The sequence below is a fragment of the Martes martes genome, assembly GCF_963455335.1.
Source record: "Martes martes genome assembly, chromosome: 16".
In the NCBI taxonomy this organism is placed as follows: domain Eukaryota; kingdom Metazoa; phylum Chordata; class Mammalia; order Carnivora; family Mustelidae; genus Martes; species Martes martes.
Window position 1 is genome coordinate 40489700 of NC_137904.1, and position 14767 is coordinate 40504466.

The 14767-nt window shown below is 51.5% G+C and overlaps 1 long non-coding RNA gene across 1 annotated transcript; it reads left to right on the plus strand.

Moving 5' to 3' along the window:
- The first annotated feature begins 8823 nt into the window (after positions 1-8823).
- On the plus strand, positions 8824-13281 carry LOC308357510. Its single transcript, XR_013968207.1, has 3 exons — positions 8824-9014; positions 11220-11264; positions 12191-13281. It is a non-coding gene; the product is annotated as an uncharacterized lncRNA (long non-coding RNA).
- Positions 13282-14767: the final 1486 nt, after the last annotated feature.

Consider the following 14767-nt stretch of genomic DNA (forward strand, 5'->3'; position numbering starts at 1 on the left):
GCCGGGGAATTCTGGGTCCTCCTGCCAAGATGGGCTCCCCATCTCTGTGCACCCATTTGCCCAGCTGGGACAGCTTTATCGACGACGGTCAAAGTTAAGCTCAGCTCCCTCCACTTCGGGGGAAGGCTTTTCTGATAAATCCCACCATGTTTGGCTCCCTCTCCTCCCGTTAATTCTGAGATGGATAGTATGCGGCTCTCTAGGTGCTTGTGGTGGGAGAGTTTTCTCCCTGGAGGCAGCACTGACCTACTTCCTTTTGCCACCTCCTCCTACCAGTCCAGCATGGCTCTCTCTGCCCAAGGGGGACACCCAAGAAAGGTGTGTAGACTGAATGACTGACCAACTCGTAAAGGCAGGCCAGGGACAAAGGAGATGGAACAATGTTGCAGCCGCAGCTCACGGTGGGGCCAGAAGACATCGCTACTTGGGACCCTGGGACGGTTGCTCTGGGGTGGGGACAATCACCAGAGCGTGAAACAGAGGTGTGGCCAGGACAGAGGCCAGAGATGAGAGGGGCCGATGTTCTGTCTCATCAGTGAGTCCTCAAGGCCCTCTGGACCACATGGAAAATCTGTTCCCTGCTTTTTGATCCGTAGTACGTTATACAGGGGGGCTCGTTTTGTAAGGAATTTTAAAACACAGTCGACAGAAAAACAAGGCTGAAGCTCTTTGCTCCTTGGCGGTGACTCAGAGCACGCAGTAGGCCACGGCAGTGCCCCGGGCCGTCATTAAGACTATCGCTTACTTTCTTTGGAGAACATTAGCCCTGGGCCCAGCAGGCCGCAGTGAGTCACTGTCAGTTGCTTTAAAACAAATGAAAAAAAATCTCTGATACCAACTTGTTTAGTTGCCACTGTTCTCTTTTTTGAGAAAGCCGGGCACAGAAACCGAACTTCAAAACAAGCAACAACTACAACAAAACCCTGAAAGGCCAGTTATCTCCCCCTTTTGCAGTTGCTGAGGCTTCAAACAAAATTTCTCCGTTGAGCTCCTGAGGTGCAGAGAAGCATGAGACGTGAGACAGGGGCACTGGAGACCAGCAGGTGAGGACAGAGTGGAGAGTGGCTGGGGGGCCGGGCTGGGGGCTGAGGTCAGAGAGCTAGGAGCACAAAGGGCTTCCTGGCAGCAGAGACCTTCCAGAAGTTTTGAAGAGGGTGGTGGCTGGGAGTAACGGTGAGGGGGGCTCTCTGAGCTGCATCTCCCAGGATGAGAGAATTCCCCAGAAGCCCCCCTAGAGCCTCCAAAGGGCATCTGGAATGTGGGTCACACAGGTGGCCTCAGAGACCACCCTGGTGGCCCTTCTGGGGATGTGTGAGGTTCTGGAGCTCTTGAACTTCACCTGGCTACACAGATGGTCTTCACCGCGTCCCTCGGGGCTAAGCTCAGCTCCCCGTGTGTCCTGTACAGTTCTCAGAGCTTCAACCCACGGCCAGTGTGTGCGGTGTTTACTCCCCCAGCAGAGGAGGGAGAGCTTAACAGAGGGGAGGGTGAGGGCCAAGGCTGGAGCTGGCGGTGAGGGACACAGCGGTGGCCTCCGAGGCTGGCATGCTGCTCTCAGCCCTCCAGCATGCCTGCTGCCCTGCCCCATCCCAGCTGGACAGTGAGAGGTGAGCGAAAACCTCAGGTTAAAAATAACCACTCTTGTTGTAAAGAGAAAGAAGAAGGAAGGAAGCGTGGGGAGGCAAGGCAGAAGAGACAAAGAGCCCCAGAGGAGAATGAGCTGTTATTAATGGCCGGAAGCTGATCAGGTAGAAGGGTGGGGAACGCCCTCCAGGTGCCCAGGGAGGGGCCAGTGGGCAGGGGACAGGGTGGCGGGTGTGCTTCAGGCAGCCCCTCCCAGAGCAGTGATAGGGTCCCACTGATGCCAGTTTTCAGATCTCCCCGCAAAGAGCCTTGGCCCGGGGAATGGAGTGAGCAGGCAGAGAGCTACCCCCGACCCCCACCCGGTAAGAACAGTGGGGACACAGTTGTGCCTGTCATTTGTCGGGGGGAGAGAGCCACCTGGGTCACCGGACCCTCAGCCTTGTGCAGGGTGGAAGGCTGTTCCGCTGGCCTTGGGAACAGCAGCCACTCTTGTGGAGGGAAGGGAGAAGGGTGAGGGCCAGTGAGGTACGGGGCACTGACGGTGCCATAGAGGTCACGATCAGGGCTCCGAATCCGGGATGCAGAGTGTGACTTCTGGCTGTGCTCCCGACTAGCTGCATGACCTAGGCCTGTCAGGAGCCTTTCCCAGACATCAGTTTCCTCATCTGTAAAATGGACACGCCAGAAGTGCCCACATTACCCAGCGCTGTGGTCAGCATGGGGTAAGTTGATATACCCAAGGCGGCTAGAGCCATACCCGGTGCCTAGTAATCAATTTTTAAATGTTAGGTGTGGAGGTGTGGAAGGGGGGGGCAGTGCAGGTGACAACGGGGAAGAAAGGCCTGACACCTTAGGTCCGTGGGACAGCCCTTCCTAGAGAGTCTGCCACCACACCGGGCTAGGAGGGAGCAGGAAGAGGAGGGTAGAGAGAGAAATAACATCTGTGCCCAAGTGTTCAGGAACCAACATCGCTGGGGGATACAAGCAACTCAACCATCACACGTTGGCGTAACAGGAGAATTTCCTTCCAAGCGCTATGGTGCGGAGAGAGGCAGTAATCTTCTCTGCCTTCGGTGTTTGGAAGGTGCCGGGGCTGCTGGTCTTGGAGGTTAAGTGACAGAATTCAGCAGGCAGAGCAGAAAGAACGTGAATTGCTGGGTAAGAGTGAACACGGGCTTCGGCCACTCCTGGGTGGCTGGCTAGGGGTGACCAGTCTGGAAAGGTCTGTAGGGTTAAGCCAAGAGTTCACACTTTCTCCTCTTGGCACGAGGCAAATGGAGAGGCTAGGAAGAGGGGAGACCCCAATCGGACTTATGTGTCTGGCAGACTTCTCCGGCAGAGATGTGGAGAGTAAAAGAAGGGAAGAGCGTGGTGGGAGGCTGAAATGGCCCTAGCAGGGGTCAGGGTGCTCAGCCATGGAACGGGTTTGTGGTTTCTCATCTGTACAACGGAGCATTTCGTGGGGCCCTTAATGGACATTGGGAATAAAGCGAGAGAAGTGGGCTTTACAAAGAAGGCTTTGGAAGTGACCTTGAGGTGGGCTGAGAGAGCCAGGAGGGCGCTGGAGATGGTTGAACTGGCGCATGCGCTGATGGAAAGGGGGTGGGGTGGCAGAAGAGCCCCTCCTCAGATTGCGTCCAGGCAGCTTCACTGTGATTCCAACACGGGGCTGGACGGGAGCGGAGGGCCATTATGTGCCGCCTGGGGGCTCCTGGGGGAAGCATGGGAACGTGCTGGAGAGGGGGACAAGGCTCTCTCCGTGTTTATAGATCACAGCTGGAGAACTGCAGAGGATCACAGTTTACGTTACCTGGTTAAGTGACGTTATGGATTCTGTTACCTAACTTGAACAGAATTAACTTCCCTAAAAGTGGATGCGGGGGCAGGTGGGGGTTAAAAAGATTCCTGGGGGTACCTGGGTGGTTCAGTCCATTGAGCGGCTGACTCTTGATTTCGGCTCAGGTCACAAGTCATGATCTTGGGGTGGGAGTGGGGTTGTGAGATTGAACCTCACATCATGTAGGATGTGAGGGGTATCTGCTTCTCTCCCTCTCTCTGCCCCTCCCCCTGCTCGCTCTTTCTCCCAAATTTAAAAAAAAAAAAAAAAAAGAGAGAGAGAGAGAGAGAGAAAGAAATTCCTGCAAAGACACCTCAGGGTAAAAATCTTCCTAATTCGATGACACGGCTGCAGCTTCTCAGATGAGCTCTTTTTTTTTTTTTTAAATTTTTATTTATTTATTTGACAGAGATCACAAGTAGGCAGGGGTGGGGGGAAGCAGGTTCCCCACTGAGAAGGAAGCCCGACACGAGGCTCAATCCCAGGACCCCAGGATCATGACCTGAACCGAAGGCAGAGGCTTTAACCCACTGAGCCACCCAGGTGCCCCCAAACTCCTTTTTAAGCCCCATCACGAAGTGAAAATGGCAACAGTCTGATCAGGTCTAACGTGAAGAGAGCCACAGAGAACTCTTTTGTCATTTGTAATTATCAATTATATTGAAACATGAAGTAACCAGGACACCTGGGTGGCTCAGTCAGTAACACATGTTACTCTTGATCTTGGGTTTGTGAGTTCAAGCCCCACAGTGGGCGTGGAGCTTACTTAAAAACAAAACAAACAAAAAAGAATAAAGGAAATGTGAACTTACCCTTCTACCATGGTTGAAAACGAACCTCACCCCAAGTTTATACTGTCTTGAGATGCTAAGGATAGTTGGCCATGTCATGGAATGCATGTTCAGGGTGCAATGCTCAAATCCCGTCACTGATGAAGTCTAACTTGCCGGCACAGGAGTTGTCACTCGCGCAGCATTTGATGTGGGCAAGCATTCTGAAGGCAGAGCTTTCGGGTCCCAGGGCACACACTGGTCTCCTACTCGATCAGTTTCATACACCTGTCATACTACAGATTGCATTTACCTCTTAGAATGAGGAATGCTTCTAATAGAAGCATGGCCACAATGGCTCACCTGTCTTTCATTGCCTGGGTCCCTCTCTTCCTTCTGAAGGGGAAGATTAGTCAGGTTCCCTGGAGAAAAGCATTCAGTAGATACAAGGCGTTACTGAAGTCACATTACTATTATTAACAACACGAACAGGCAGGGGTTGAACGCCGCTCCGAGGGTTCTACTAAGGACCCAGGTGAGAGGTTTCTAAACACATCCCACACCATTTAATCTCTTTCACCTTATGACCCCAGGGGGCCTTCTGGTGTGTAAGTCCTTTGGGGCATGGACATTGCTGGGGCTTTGAAAAACAGAAGCCCCCAGAGGGTGGGACTGTCCTTCTCCAAAGAGGGAAGGTCTCACCTCCTACTAGGCAAGGTGCAAGGTCAGACTGGACCCACAACTGCTCAGGGAAAGCATCCCACAGGGCAGCCCAGGAGCCAAAGCCAAGGAACCAATACCTTCACGGGAGACCCAGGGGCCTGCTCCCTACTAGCGAGGATGCCTGGAGGGCGGAAGTACAAGCATAAACTTTTATATTAAAATAATTATTTTTATTATTTTTATATTTTATTTATTTATTTGACAGACAGAGATCACAAGTAGGCAGAGAGACAGGTGAGGGGGAAGATCAGGCTCCCTACTGAGCAGAGAGCCCATGCGAGGCTCAATCCCAGGACCCTAAGATCATGACCTGGGCTGAAGGCAGAGGCTTTAACCCACTGAGCCACTCAGGTGCCCCTTATTTTTATTTTTTCAAAGTACATTTGTGTGGGGATTTGTATAAGGTGGGGATGATTCTCGGCTATAATTTATGTCCCACGCTTACTTACTGAGCACGTGCCTCGTGCGCAAGGCGTTGTGCTAGGCACATGGGGACACAGAGATGAATGAGACATCAACACAGAGATGATCCACGCAAGCAGGGCTCCTGGACGGCACAGTCGGTTAGGCGGCTGACTCTTGGTTTCTGCTCAGGTTGTGTGATCTTGGGGTCATGGAATTGGGCCCTGCGTCCAGCTCTTTACTTAGCTTAGAGTCTGCTAGGGTTTCTCTCTCCCTCTCCCTCTGCCCCTTCCCTGCTCTCTCTCTCGCGCTCACTCTGTCTTTCAAGTAGATAAATAAATCTTAAAAAAAAAAAAAAAAAAACCAAAGATATGCAAGCAAGCCCACAGGAGGTGGGTCCTGGAGCTCGAGAGCTTTACCCAAAGAGGAACCAACGTTCCATGGTGGGACAAGGGTCAGGCATACTCACACTGGCAGTGAACTCTGGCTTGGGCTTTGAAAGCTAGGATGGGCAGGCCAGGTGTAGATGAAGGAAATGATATTTCCCAAGCAGGACTAGAGCACCGCATGAAAAAGCATGGGCTACGTATGACCAACAGTGAGTGGTTACTTCCGGCCAGCATCTAGAGGGTAAAGAAGAGTGGGGCTGGAAAATTGGATAAGAACCAGATTTTAAACAGCCACACGCTAGACTATGAGATCCAAAGTTTATTTTCAGTGAGCAATGGGGAGTCTTGGAAAGTTTTGGCGCAGGTGAGGCAGCGAACCCAAAGGAGTCAAGAACAACACCAAACTCGCCCACGGTCCTATGGCGAGTCAGTCTATGGGCCAGCCAGGCCTTGAATTCAGAGTTGTATTGACACAGGCAACGCTCCTGGGCCCCACAGTGACCAGACCCAGATGGCTCTGTGGGAAAGTGCTCCAGGCCAGGTGCGGGCAGGCGGCTTCTCTGGGAAAGCCTGGAGCCCGAGTTTCCAGGGAGCTGGGCGTTCTGTCCTGCCGTTGGCTTGGGTCGTGTTGAGCCGAATCTTCCCATGGAACCTGGGTGGTGGATGAGCCCGTGGCTGGACTGCACTCCTTGGAAACCCAGAAGGGCTGGGCTGGGAATGGCAGACTGTGGGATCGTTGCAATAAAATGAAGGGAGAGGAGCCCTTCGAGTGTCCTGGGGTGTGAGGCGCACAGGGCGTGGGGCCTTGCATTCCTGGATGGTTAAGACGCCGCCGCTGATGATTATCATTATTATTCCTGCTCTGGCTTCTCTGAGCTTTCATCCTACAGGACCCTGCCTTGCTGGCCCGGCCCCACCAACCAGTGAGGCCTTCTGGGGCAGGGTGCGGTGGGCGGCTCCTGGCTGCGAGGAAACACAGCAAGACTGTAGGTTTCTTACCCCGTGAGCTCAGGGAACTTTCTAGTGCTGAGCAGCTTCCTAACCCTAGAAGCATGGTCAGAATTTCTCAAGGGGGAAACTGAGGCACAGAGTTGAGGAATGATTCGACCTAGGTCCTAGAGTAGAGACCCTTCCTCCCCCTCCCACCCGCTGCTCACAAAGCCAGGCTTATCCTTCCCCAACTGGGGCAGATCTTGTCAGCCTGGAGGGGACCCAGGGAAGGTGTGGATTCTAGAAGAGAGAACTGGACTGTGGCCAGGACAGCAGAGCTGGTGCCCTGCTTGCCAGACGCTGCGGGCATCATGAGGTCAGGTTCTTGGTTTCGCGTCTCCCTGGAAGGTCCCACCATATAGGCGGATCTTGCCCAAGCCCCTGAGGGAGGCCAGCCCTGCAGACGTGCAGAACGCCCAACTCTCTCGCATCAGAGGCCACAGTCAACACAGCATCCCGGGAGAGGAAGAATCTTGTAAAGATGGGTCAGGCTAGAGGCAGAGGGACAGACAGTGGCTCAGAGACAAGGAAAGTGGTGTGTGTGTGTGTGTGTGTGTGTGTGTGTGTGTGTGTGTGTTTGCATTTGTTAACATGAGGAGGCTCCCATGGTGACATGCTGCTGCTTGCCAAGATGCTAGGATGGGGAACTGAGCGGGACCCCACAACCTGCAAGGACCCAGTCTAGCCATGGGAGCCCCAGGGGAAGGGAGGGCGTGGCCCGCAAAGCTGCAGGTTGAGACCCAGCTTTGTAGGGGCTAGACTCGCCCTCTCTACTACTTCGGGTCCACCTAGAGTGTAACAATCTTTGGGAACATCGTATGGGTTTTTTGGTTGATTTGTTTGTTTGTTTTTAAAGATTTTATTTATTTGACAGACAAAGATCACAAGTAGGTAGAGAGGCAGGCAGAGAGAGAGGGGGAAGCAGGCTCCCTGCTGAGCAGAGGAGTGGGGGGTTGGGGCTCCATCCCAGGACCCTGAGATCGTGACCCAAGCTGAAGGCAGAGGCTTTAACCCACTGAGCCACCCAGGTGCCCCCATTGTCTGGTTTAAAACAGAGGAGGGATGGCTTAGAAAAATAGACCAAGGCACTTGGAGCAGAGAAGACAGGCAAGAGAACTCCGACGGCCTCCACGTGCTCTCAGGTCCTCAGTGCCTCCCAGAGTCGGCCAACCAGCCGAGCTCGCCTTTTCCAAGTGTTCATTTAGCAGCTACTGCGTGCAAGGCCCTTTTCTTGGAGCTACGGGGGTAGATACATAAGACCTCTGTCCGGGGTGCCTGGCTGGCTCAGTTGGAAGAGCGTGCGACTCTTGATCTCAGGGTTGTAGAGCTGGAGCCCCAAGCAGGGTGCAGAGATGAATAAACAAATAAACTTAAAAAAAAAAAAAAAAAGACATGATGGCCTCTGTCCTCAGGAAGCTCTCTCTGGAGAAAGACAAATCCTCCCTTTTGGCTTCACCCCCACTCCATGCAATACGACACCAGAATCCCAAGGTGTCTTCTTCCTCCTTGGCCTTTCTTGGCAGTGACCATGCTGGCTTCGGCTCCTGCTCCAACCACCGCCTCCCCGAGCTCACACAGGAGCAGCGCTCATCCTGACGGCCACCCTGCTGAACCATTCCGCCTCTGGCCACGAAAGTCACCTCTGGAGCTTGCCATAGTGACCAAGCCGCTCCAAGAAGCACTGTTCTTTGGTGACCCTCCCGTCTTCCAGATCAAACACAGCCTGTTAAGCCTCCACCCACTCACCGGCTCCTGGGGGTGACCCGGAGACCTTGCACTCATTCCCCTGTTGCTTAGCAGATACAATTGGAACTTTTTGGCTATTTTCCAAGGGCCACTTACGTGTGTCTAACTATCATCATCATCATCATCATCATCATCATTATTATTACCCAACAGCGTCCCTTCCCATCCCACCAGTGTTTGCATGTCACTCGGCTTCTGAACAAGAGCGAGGCGCTCTTTAAGGGAATCCCTTCCAAGTTCAGGGTTGATTGTTGATTTATTGAACAAACATTTACTGAACCGTGGCTGTGTACCCGGCACTGTGACAGGTACTGAGCTGGCTCCGATGACCACGAGGACAGACATGCCTCCTGCCCTGGGGGAGCCCATGAACTCGCAGGGAGGACAGACACCAGTGATGAAAGTAGAGTGTGGTGTGTGGTCAGACTGGACGGCCACCCGGGGCCAGAGAGTCTGGGCTGTCCTTCCACTGTGGCTTCTTAGATCTCTTCAACTTCCTGCTTGGATTCTCCACAGAGCGGATTGTATCTTGCTGAGGAGGTGGGGACAAGGTTCCCACAGGATGTCCACATGGTAAGACCCTAAAGGCGCCAGCCCCCATTCTGTGTCCCCCCCCCCGCCCCCCAGAGGTGAGGTCCCTCCCTTCCCGAATTCCGTCTCCTAGGGAAGCGAGGCAGGAAGCAGGGTCGGAACAAGAGCCTAAGAATTCCACATACAAACAAACCCATTTTAGTGAGGAGCCCCTTCACAATGTCGCCTCCCTGCTAGGAGCAGTCAGATCCCTCCAGAAAGCCGCCACCTTGCTGCCTGTGAAATCCACTCTCCCTCCTCTGGCCTCTGACGGCACTGCCCCTGACAGGTGGTGCTGTCGTGTCTCATTTTGAAACTTGTCGGTGAATGAAGGCTCGGACGCCTCCTGAGGCTGTGGGCTGTTGAGTCAGTGTTTAACCACTATAATTGGGAGAAACGTCTTCCAACTGTCTAACCCAGACGAGACAGACGCTGTAGATTCCACCCCCTTGCTCGTGGGCTGCCCTCTGCAGAATGCAGAAAACGAGGACAAGTCATAAAGAGCTCCCTACTCCCAAGGCTCCCGAAAATCCTCTATAAAACTGACATAAGTAAAAGGCCTTTGGATCCGATGACTCTCCTTCTTTCCAAATGTCAGCATCCCGGGTATAGTTGATTTCGAGGGTAGGGAGGGCTGGGGGGGGTGCTTGCCTGGGGCGCACAGGTGGGTGCCCTTCTCTCCCCACTCCATGCCTCTGTCACTGGGGGTGGGGTGACATGCATGATCAAGGAACTCTGAAATGGGCCCCAGGAATGCTGGGGGGTGGGGGTGGGTGGGTGGGGGATGGGGCTGTGCATAAGAATTGTGGTGTTAGAGGGTTCCTTCTTGGGTGTGCCTGGTAAAAGTGAAAGTGGCTGGAGCAATAAAATGAGAAATGCATTAGAGAAAGAAAAAAAAATTTTAAAGCTTTTATTTATTTATTTGACAGAGAGAGAGATAACAAGTAGGCAGAGGCAGGCAGAGAGGGGGAAACAGGCTCCCTGCTGAGCAGGGACACCCCCCCCCCCAATGCGGGGCTCCATCCCAGGACCCTTAGATCATGACCTGGGAAGGGACCATGAGGCAGATGCTTAACCATCTGAGCCACCTAGGCGCCCCAAGAAAGAAAATTTTCGAAGGCTGCTGCCCTAAGTCTGTGGGAGTCTCTGAAATGGAGGGGCAACTCACTATACTGGGAAGAGTTTCCTTCCTTTCCTTTCTTTTTTCTTTTCCTTTCCTCTCTTCCCCTCCCCTCCCCTCCCCTCCCCTCTCCTCCCCCTCCTTTCCTTTCCCTTCCTTTCCTTTCTTCTCTTTTCCCTTTTTCTCCCCTCCTCCTTCTCCCTCCCTCCCTCTCTGTCCCTCTGTCTTCCAAAATCTAAACCGGTGAGTTCCTACGGAAGGATATCTTCATCCCTCTACAGCCACATCCCAAACACCTTCCTCTTCTGTCCTGCAACCTCAGCCCTGCCATCCTTTCAGGTCGAGCTAAAGCCTAGCATCTTCAATGACACCTTTCCCTAATCGCTGGTGGAATGCTCCTTTCTCTGACATCTCGTTTAATTCCATTAAACTATGCAGCTTGGTGTTGATCACACAGCGGCCCTGTCCCCTGCTTCCCCACTGTTCCGTGCACAAGAATCTTGTCTTCTCAACCAGGTTGCAAACTTCTAGAGGGCAGAGGCCGTTCCGTATGTTTTGGACTCCTTCGGCACACTGAGCACAGGGCCGGGTACATAATAGACCTTTACTGAGACCTCCATTTGCCTTTTACTTCTCATTAAACATCAGAGAATTCATACAGGGGGAAAATTTTCGTAAGTGTTATAGACATGAGTAAGTCTTTCTTTGGGTGGAGTAACCATCTTATACAACATCAGAGAATTCCTACTGGAAAGAAACTCTGTGTCTGAGGTGTCCATGGGAGAGCCCTCAGGTGAGTTTGGAGGCTCGGAAGACACATCTGACTCAGTATTCTGGAACTCAGTCCCATGAATGCAGTGACTGTGGGGAAACGTTGGCTCAAGATGATACCTAACATCGGCCTATTAGAAACCACAAACCCTAAGAATGTGGGAAAGTCTCCCCCAAGATCTTCAGCACCCAACACCCGAGAACTCACTTGAGAGTAAAGAGCAGTGCTAAGCATGGGGGCGGGGTGGGGGGGGGAACAGGGATACGATGAGGTTCAAAGCCAGCACAGCTCCTGTTTCTGTGTATCTTGTCTCTAGACCCATTTCCCGGCTGAAGAAACCGAGACCCAGAGAAGAAGTATGGTACGCTGTGGATGTCATGGGACTATGACAAAACTTTGATTTGTGCCTTCTTCTTTTTTGAACATGAAACAGTGCCATGCCTGATTTCCTTTGTCTTCATCTCTCACTAGGAAGGGGGATGGGAGAAAAGGGGAGGGGATTAGAGGGGAGGGGGGGGACGAGGGAAGGTTCTCCCAATGTTTGTTATCCAAGGAGAGATGGGGCTGGAGGGGTTGCTTCACATCCAGGGCACAAGTCTGGGTAAGAGCTCTAGTCTCCGGGGACCTTTATTTCACGTGCCAAGGACGGTGCTCGGTGCAAAGGGAGATCAAAGGTGAGAAGAGAGGTCCCATGCCCTCAAATAGCTTATAGTCCAGGGCGGGAACAGACAGGTCCTTTAATGGGAGTGCATATGAAATGCAGGGAAGGAGCCCCAGGAAAGGCTTCACAGAGGAGGTATTGTTTGAGCTGAGACAGAAAGGATGAGAACTTTGCCAGACAAACAAGTGAGGAGCCTGTGATTCAGGTGGAAGAAATAGCACGTGCGAATGCACGGGAGTGAGAGAGGCCCTGACCCCTTGAAGATCCTGGAGAAGTTCAGCATGTAGAGTCTGGCAGGCCGTGGGGGTGGGGGTGGGCACCAGGGCTGATAACCCAAGCCCCTTTTGAACGCCTTGCAGAGCCGTTCCGATTTCCCCGTAAGTAATGGGGAGCTGTATTCGTTTTCTACTCTACAGCTGCTATAAAGCTTTACCAGCCATGCAATGGCTTCAAACAACACAGATTTATTATGCTACAGTTCTGGAGGTCCGAGGTTTTGCGGCTCCAAAATCAAGGTGTCCGCAGCTTGTGTTCCTTCTGGAGGCTCTAGGGGAGATCAGTTCTTTGCCTACTCATTGCTCGAGGCTGTCCACACTCCTTGACTCTCATTCCTCTCCCATCTTCAGAGCACGCGCTCACAGCTTCCTGGCCCTTGCTTCCATGGCACGTCTCCCTCTCTGCCTCCTGCACTCCCGTCTCTCTCTTCTAAGGACCTTCATGATTACACTGGACCCACCAGATAATCGAGGATAAAGTCTGCATCTCAGGATCCTTACCTCGATCCCAGCTGCAAAGTCACAGGTGCTAGGAATTGGGATGTGGACATCTTCCGAATATGGACATCTTTCAGGGGCCATTGTTTGCTTACCGCAGAAACCATTGAAGAACTCTGAGCAGAAGTCTGGTGTGACAGTATTAGGGTGTTGGGCAGTGTAGAGTCATGGTTAAAACAGCAGGCTTAGGGGTCTAAACCTGGGTTCAATGCTGAGCCCACCATGAAAGAGCTCTGTAACCTTGGATCATTTCCTACTTCATTTGTCTCTGCCTTGGTTTTCTCATCTGTAAAATGGAACTACCTGCCCCAAATGGCGGTTGGAAGGATTATACGGGACAACAGAAGTGAAACAGGACAGCGGAAAGCACTCAATGAATCGGGAATATCTTGGTGCTCCGTAAGTGCTAAGCATAGAGACCTGATTAAGAAAACGCCATTCACAGTCCACATCATGAAGAGCAAAACCTAGCCCCCTAGAGGGCCCATTTCCCCCAGGACCATCAGCGTGATAGGGAAGGGGGTACCTGAGCACCAGAGGATTCTCTGGTCCAGAGGAAACAGGCAGCTTCTCCAAATGGCACATTTCTCTGTGGGGCATTTGTCTTCCTCCTCTCTTTTGGCATAAAGAAATGAGGGATGGAGGCGGCCCTGATCTGTTCCGGTTATAAGGTGGGATTCTGTCTGGATGTTGGATAATACTAAGGAGTACACAATGGTTTGTCTTAAGCTTTCTTCTGTGAGATGTCTGAAATAAACATTTAGTTTGATGTGGGAGCCAGTGAAAGACTTGGTGACACTTTTATCCATGTACCCTGTATGTTGATGAGTGTGCTTATCAGAGTTGGTAGGCACCTGGTTCTGGGTCCCTTGATTCCTCAATACATTTTGGCCATCTTCTCTGTCCCCATTTGCTAGAACCAATAAACCTGAAGTTCTCAAAGTATGCGTCTCCTCCCTGTCACTTTTTTCTCTAAGAAAGTCCTAAAGAGTGAATACGAATCTCCTAGCAGTTAACCTACAAGTAGGGTTGCCAGATAAAATACAAGACAACCAGTGCATCTGAATTTCAAATAAACAATGAATAATTTTAGTATTTAATACTAAATGTTTAGTACTACTTTGTTAACCAGATTCTTTTATTAACCAGAACATTCTGTTCCCAGCTTCAGCATGTGACACTTTACTGCATATTCCTTGATGCAGTCTACGAAGTTCTGAAAGTTCTAGTACCTTCTCACGGGTGACTTTTTCTGCAGTGACACAGAGAAGGACAGGAAGGCCATAATTCTGGAAGGATAGCAAGAGTCAGGAGAGTGAGGGTTGGTCACTGTCCTAAACCATGACAGACTCTTCTGCTGCTGCTCAACTCTGAGATTCAGACAAGCTTAGCTCCTGCTCTGGATCTCACGTGCCTCCTTTATTCATGGGGAGAATCATCCCACCGCTGTGACCTAAGGATGACCAGAATACCCTGTTTAAGTATATTGAGATTTTTTGTTTAAAAACGTGCTACACAAGGCACGCTCTAATTGTCTTTGATCTTGACCAGGATAAGGATGATGACTCTCATGGTCTACGGCATGCAAATGAAAGCGTGTCTTTGGACTGGGTGCCTACACTTTGTAGTACTCACTGTTATGTGAAATACAGAAAATGAAACAACCATTGAAATCGACAAGGCTGGTCATTGTTGGCACTCAAGTTATCTCAAGGCTTTGGCTCCCAGGCTCCAGCCCACATGATTCCCCTGATGTAGAATAAGCCCCCTTTTTTAACTGGCCTTGAGTTTTCCCTCTAAATTTCCCTCCTTGGTCTGCGGTGGGTAGCACCCGAAGTCCTCCGCTTTACCTTGTTTGCAACCGAGGCTCAGCCTAGCCACTAGTTAGGGCTTCACGGTGATCACTGGTCACTTCCAAGTCCCTCTCCACTGTGACACACTGACCCGGTGCTCTAGGGTGGGACTTGAGTTTTCACATCAAAGTTGTTTAGGCATTTGTGGTGACTGAGTTCTACATTTTTATACTCATCCCATTTACATATCATTTCTAAATAAATGCAAAATCTTGTAACAGTTTATGAAGCCCTTAAGAACCCTGGATTTTTAAATGAACTAACCCACCCAGCCAATAGCAACAGGCAGAAAGGCACAAGGATCGTCTGTGTCCTCTTGCACTCCCATAACTTCTAGAAAAAGGTGGCCCGAGGGGCCAGGGGAATTAATGACTTAATGCCTACAAAGCTCTAAGAATAACTTGCTGCAGATAAGGTCTCATTATCGTTAATTGTTATTATTATTGTTATTATTGTTATTAACTCAACCCGTATGAAAAGCTGCCACAGCTTTGTTAACCACCCCTCGGGTCAGGGGTTTAATTAACGCCTCCTCTGAATGCCGGAGGCCCAGGGTGCCATGTTCCCGCCCCCACAT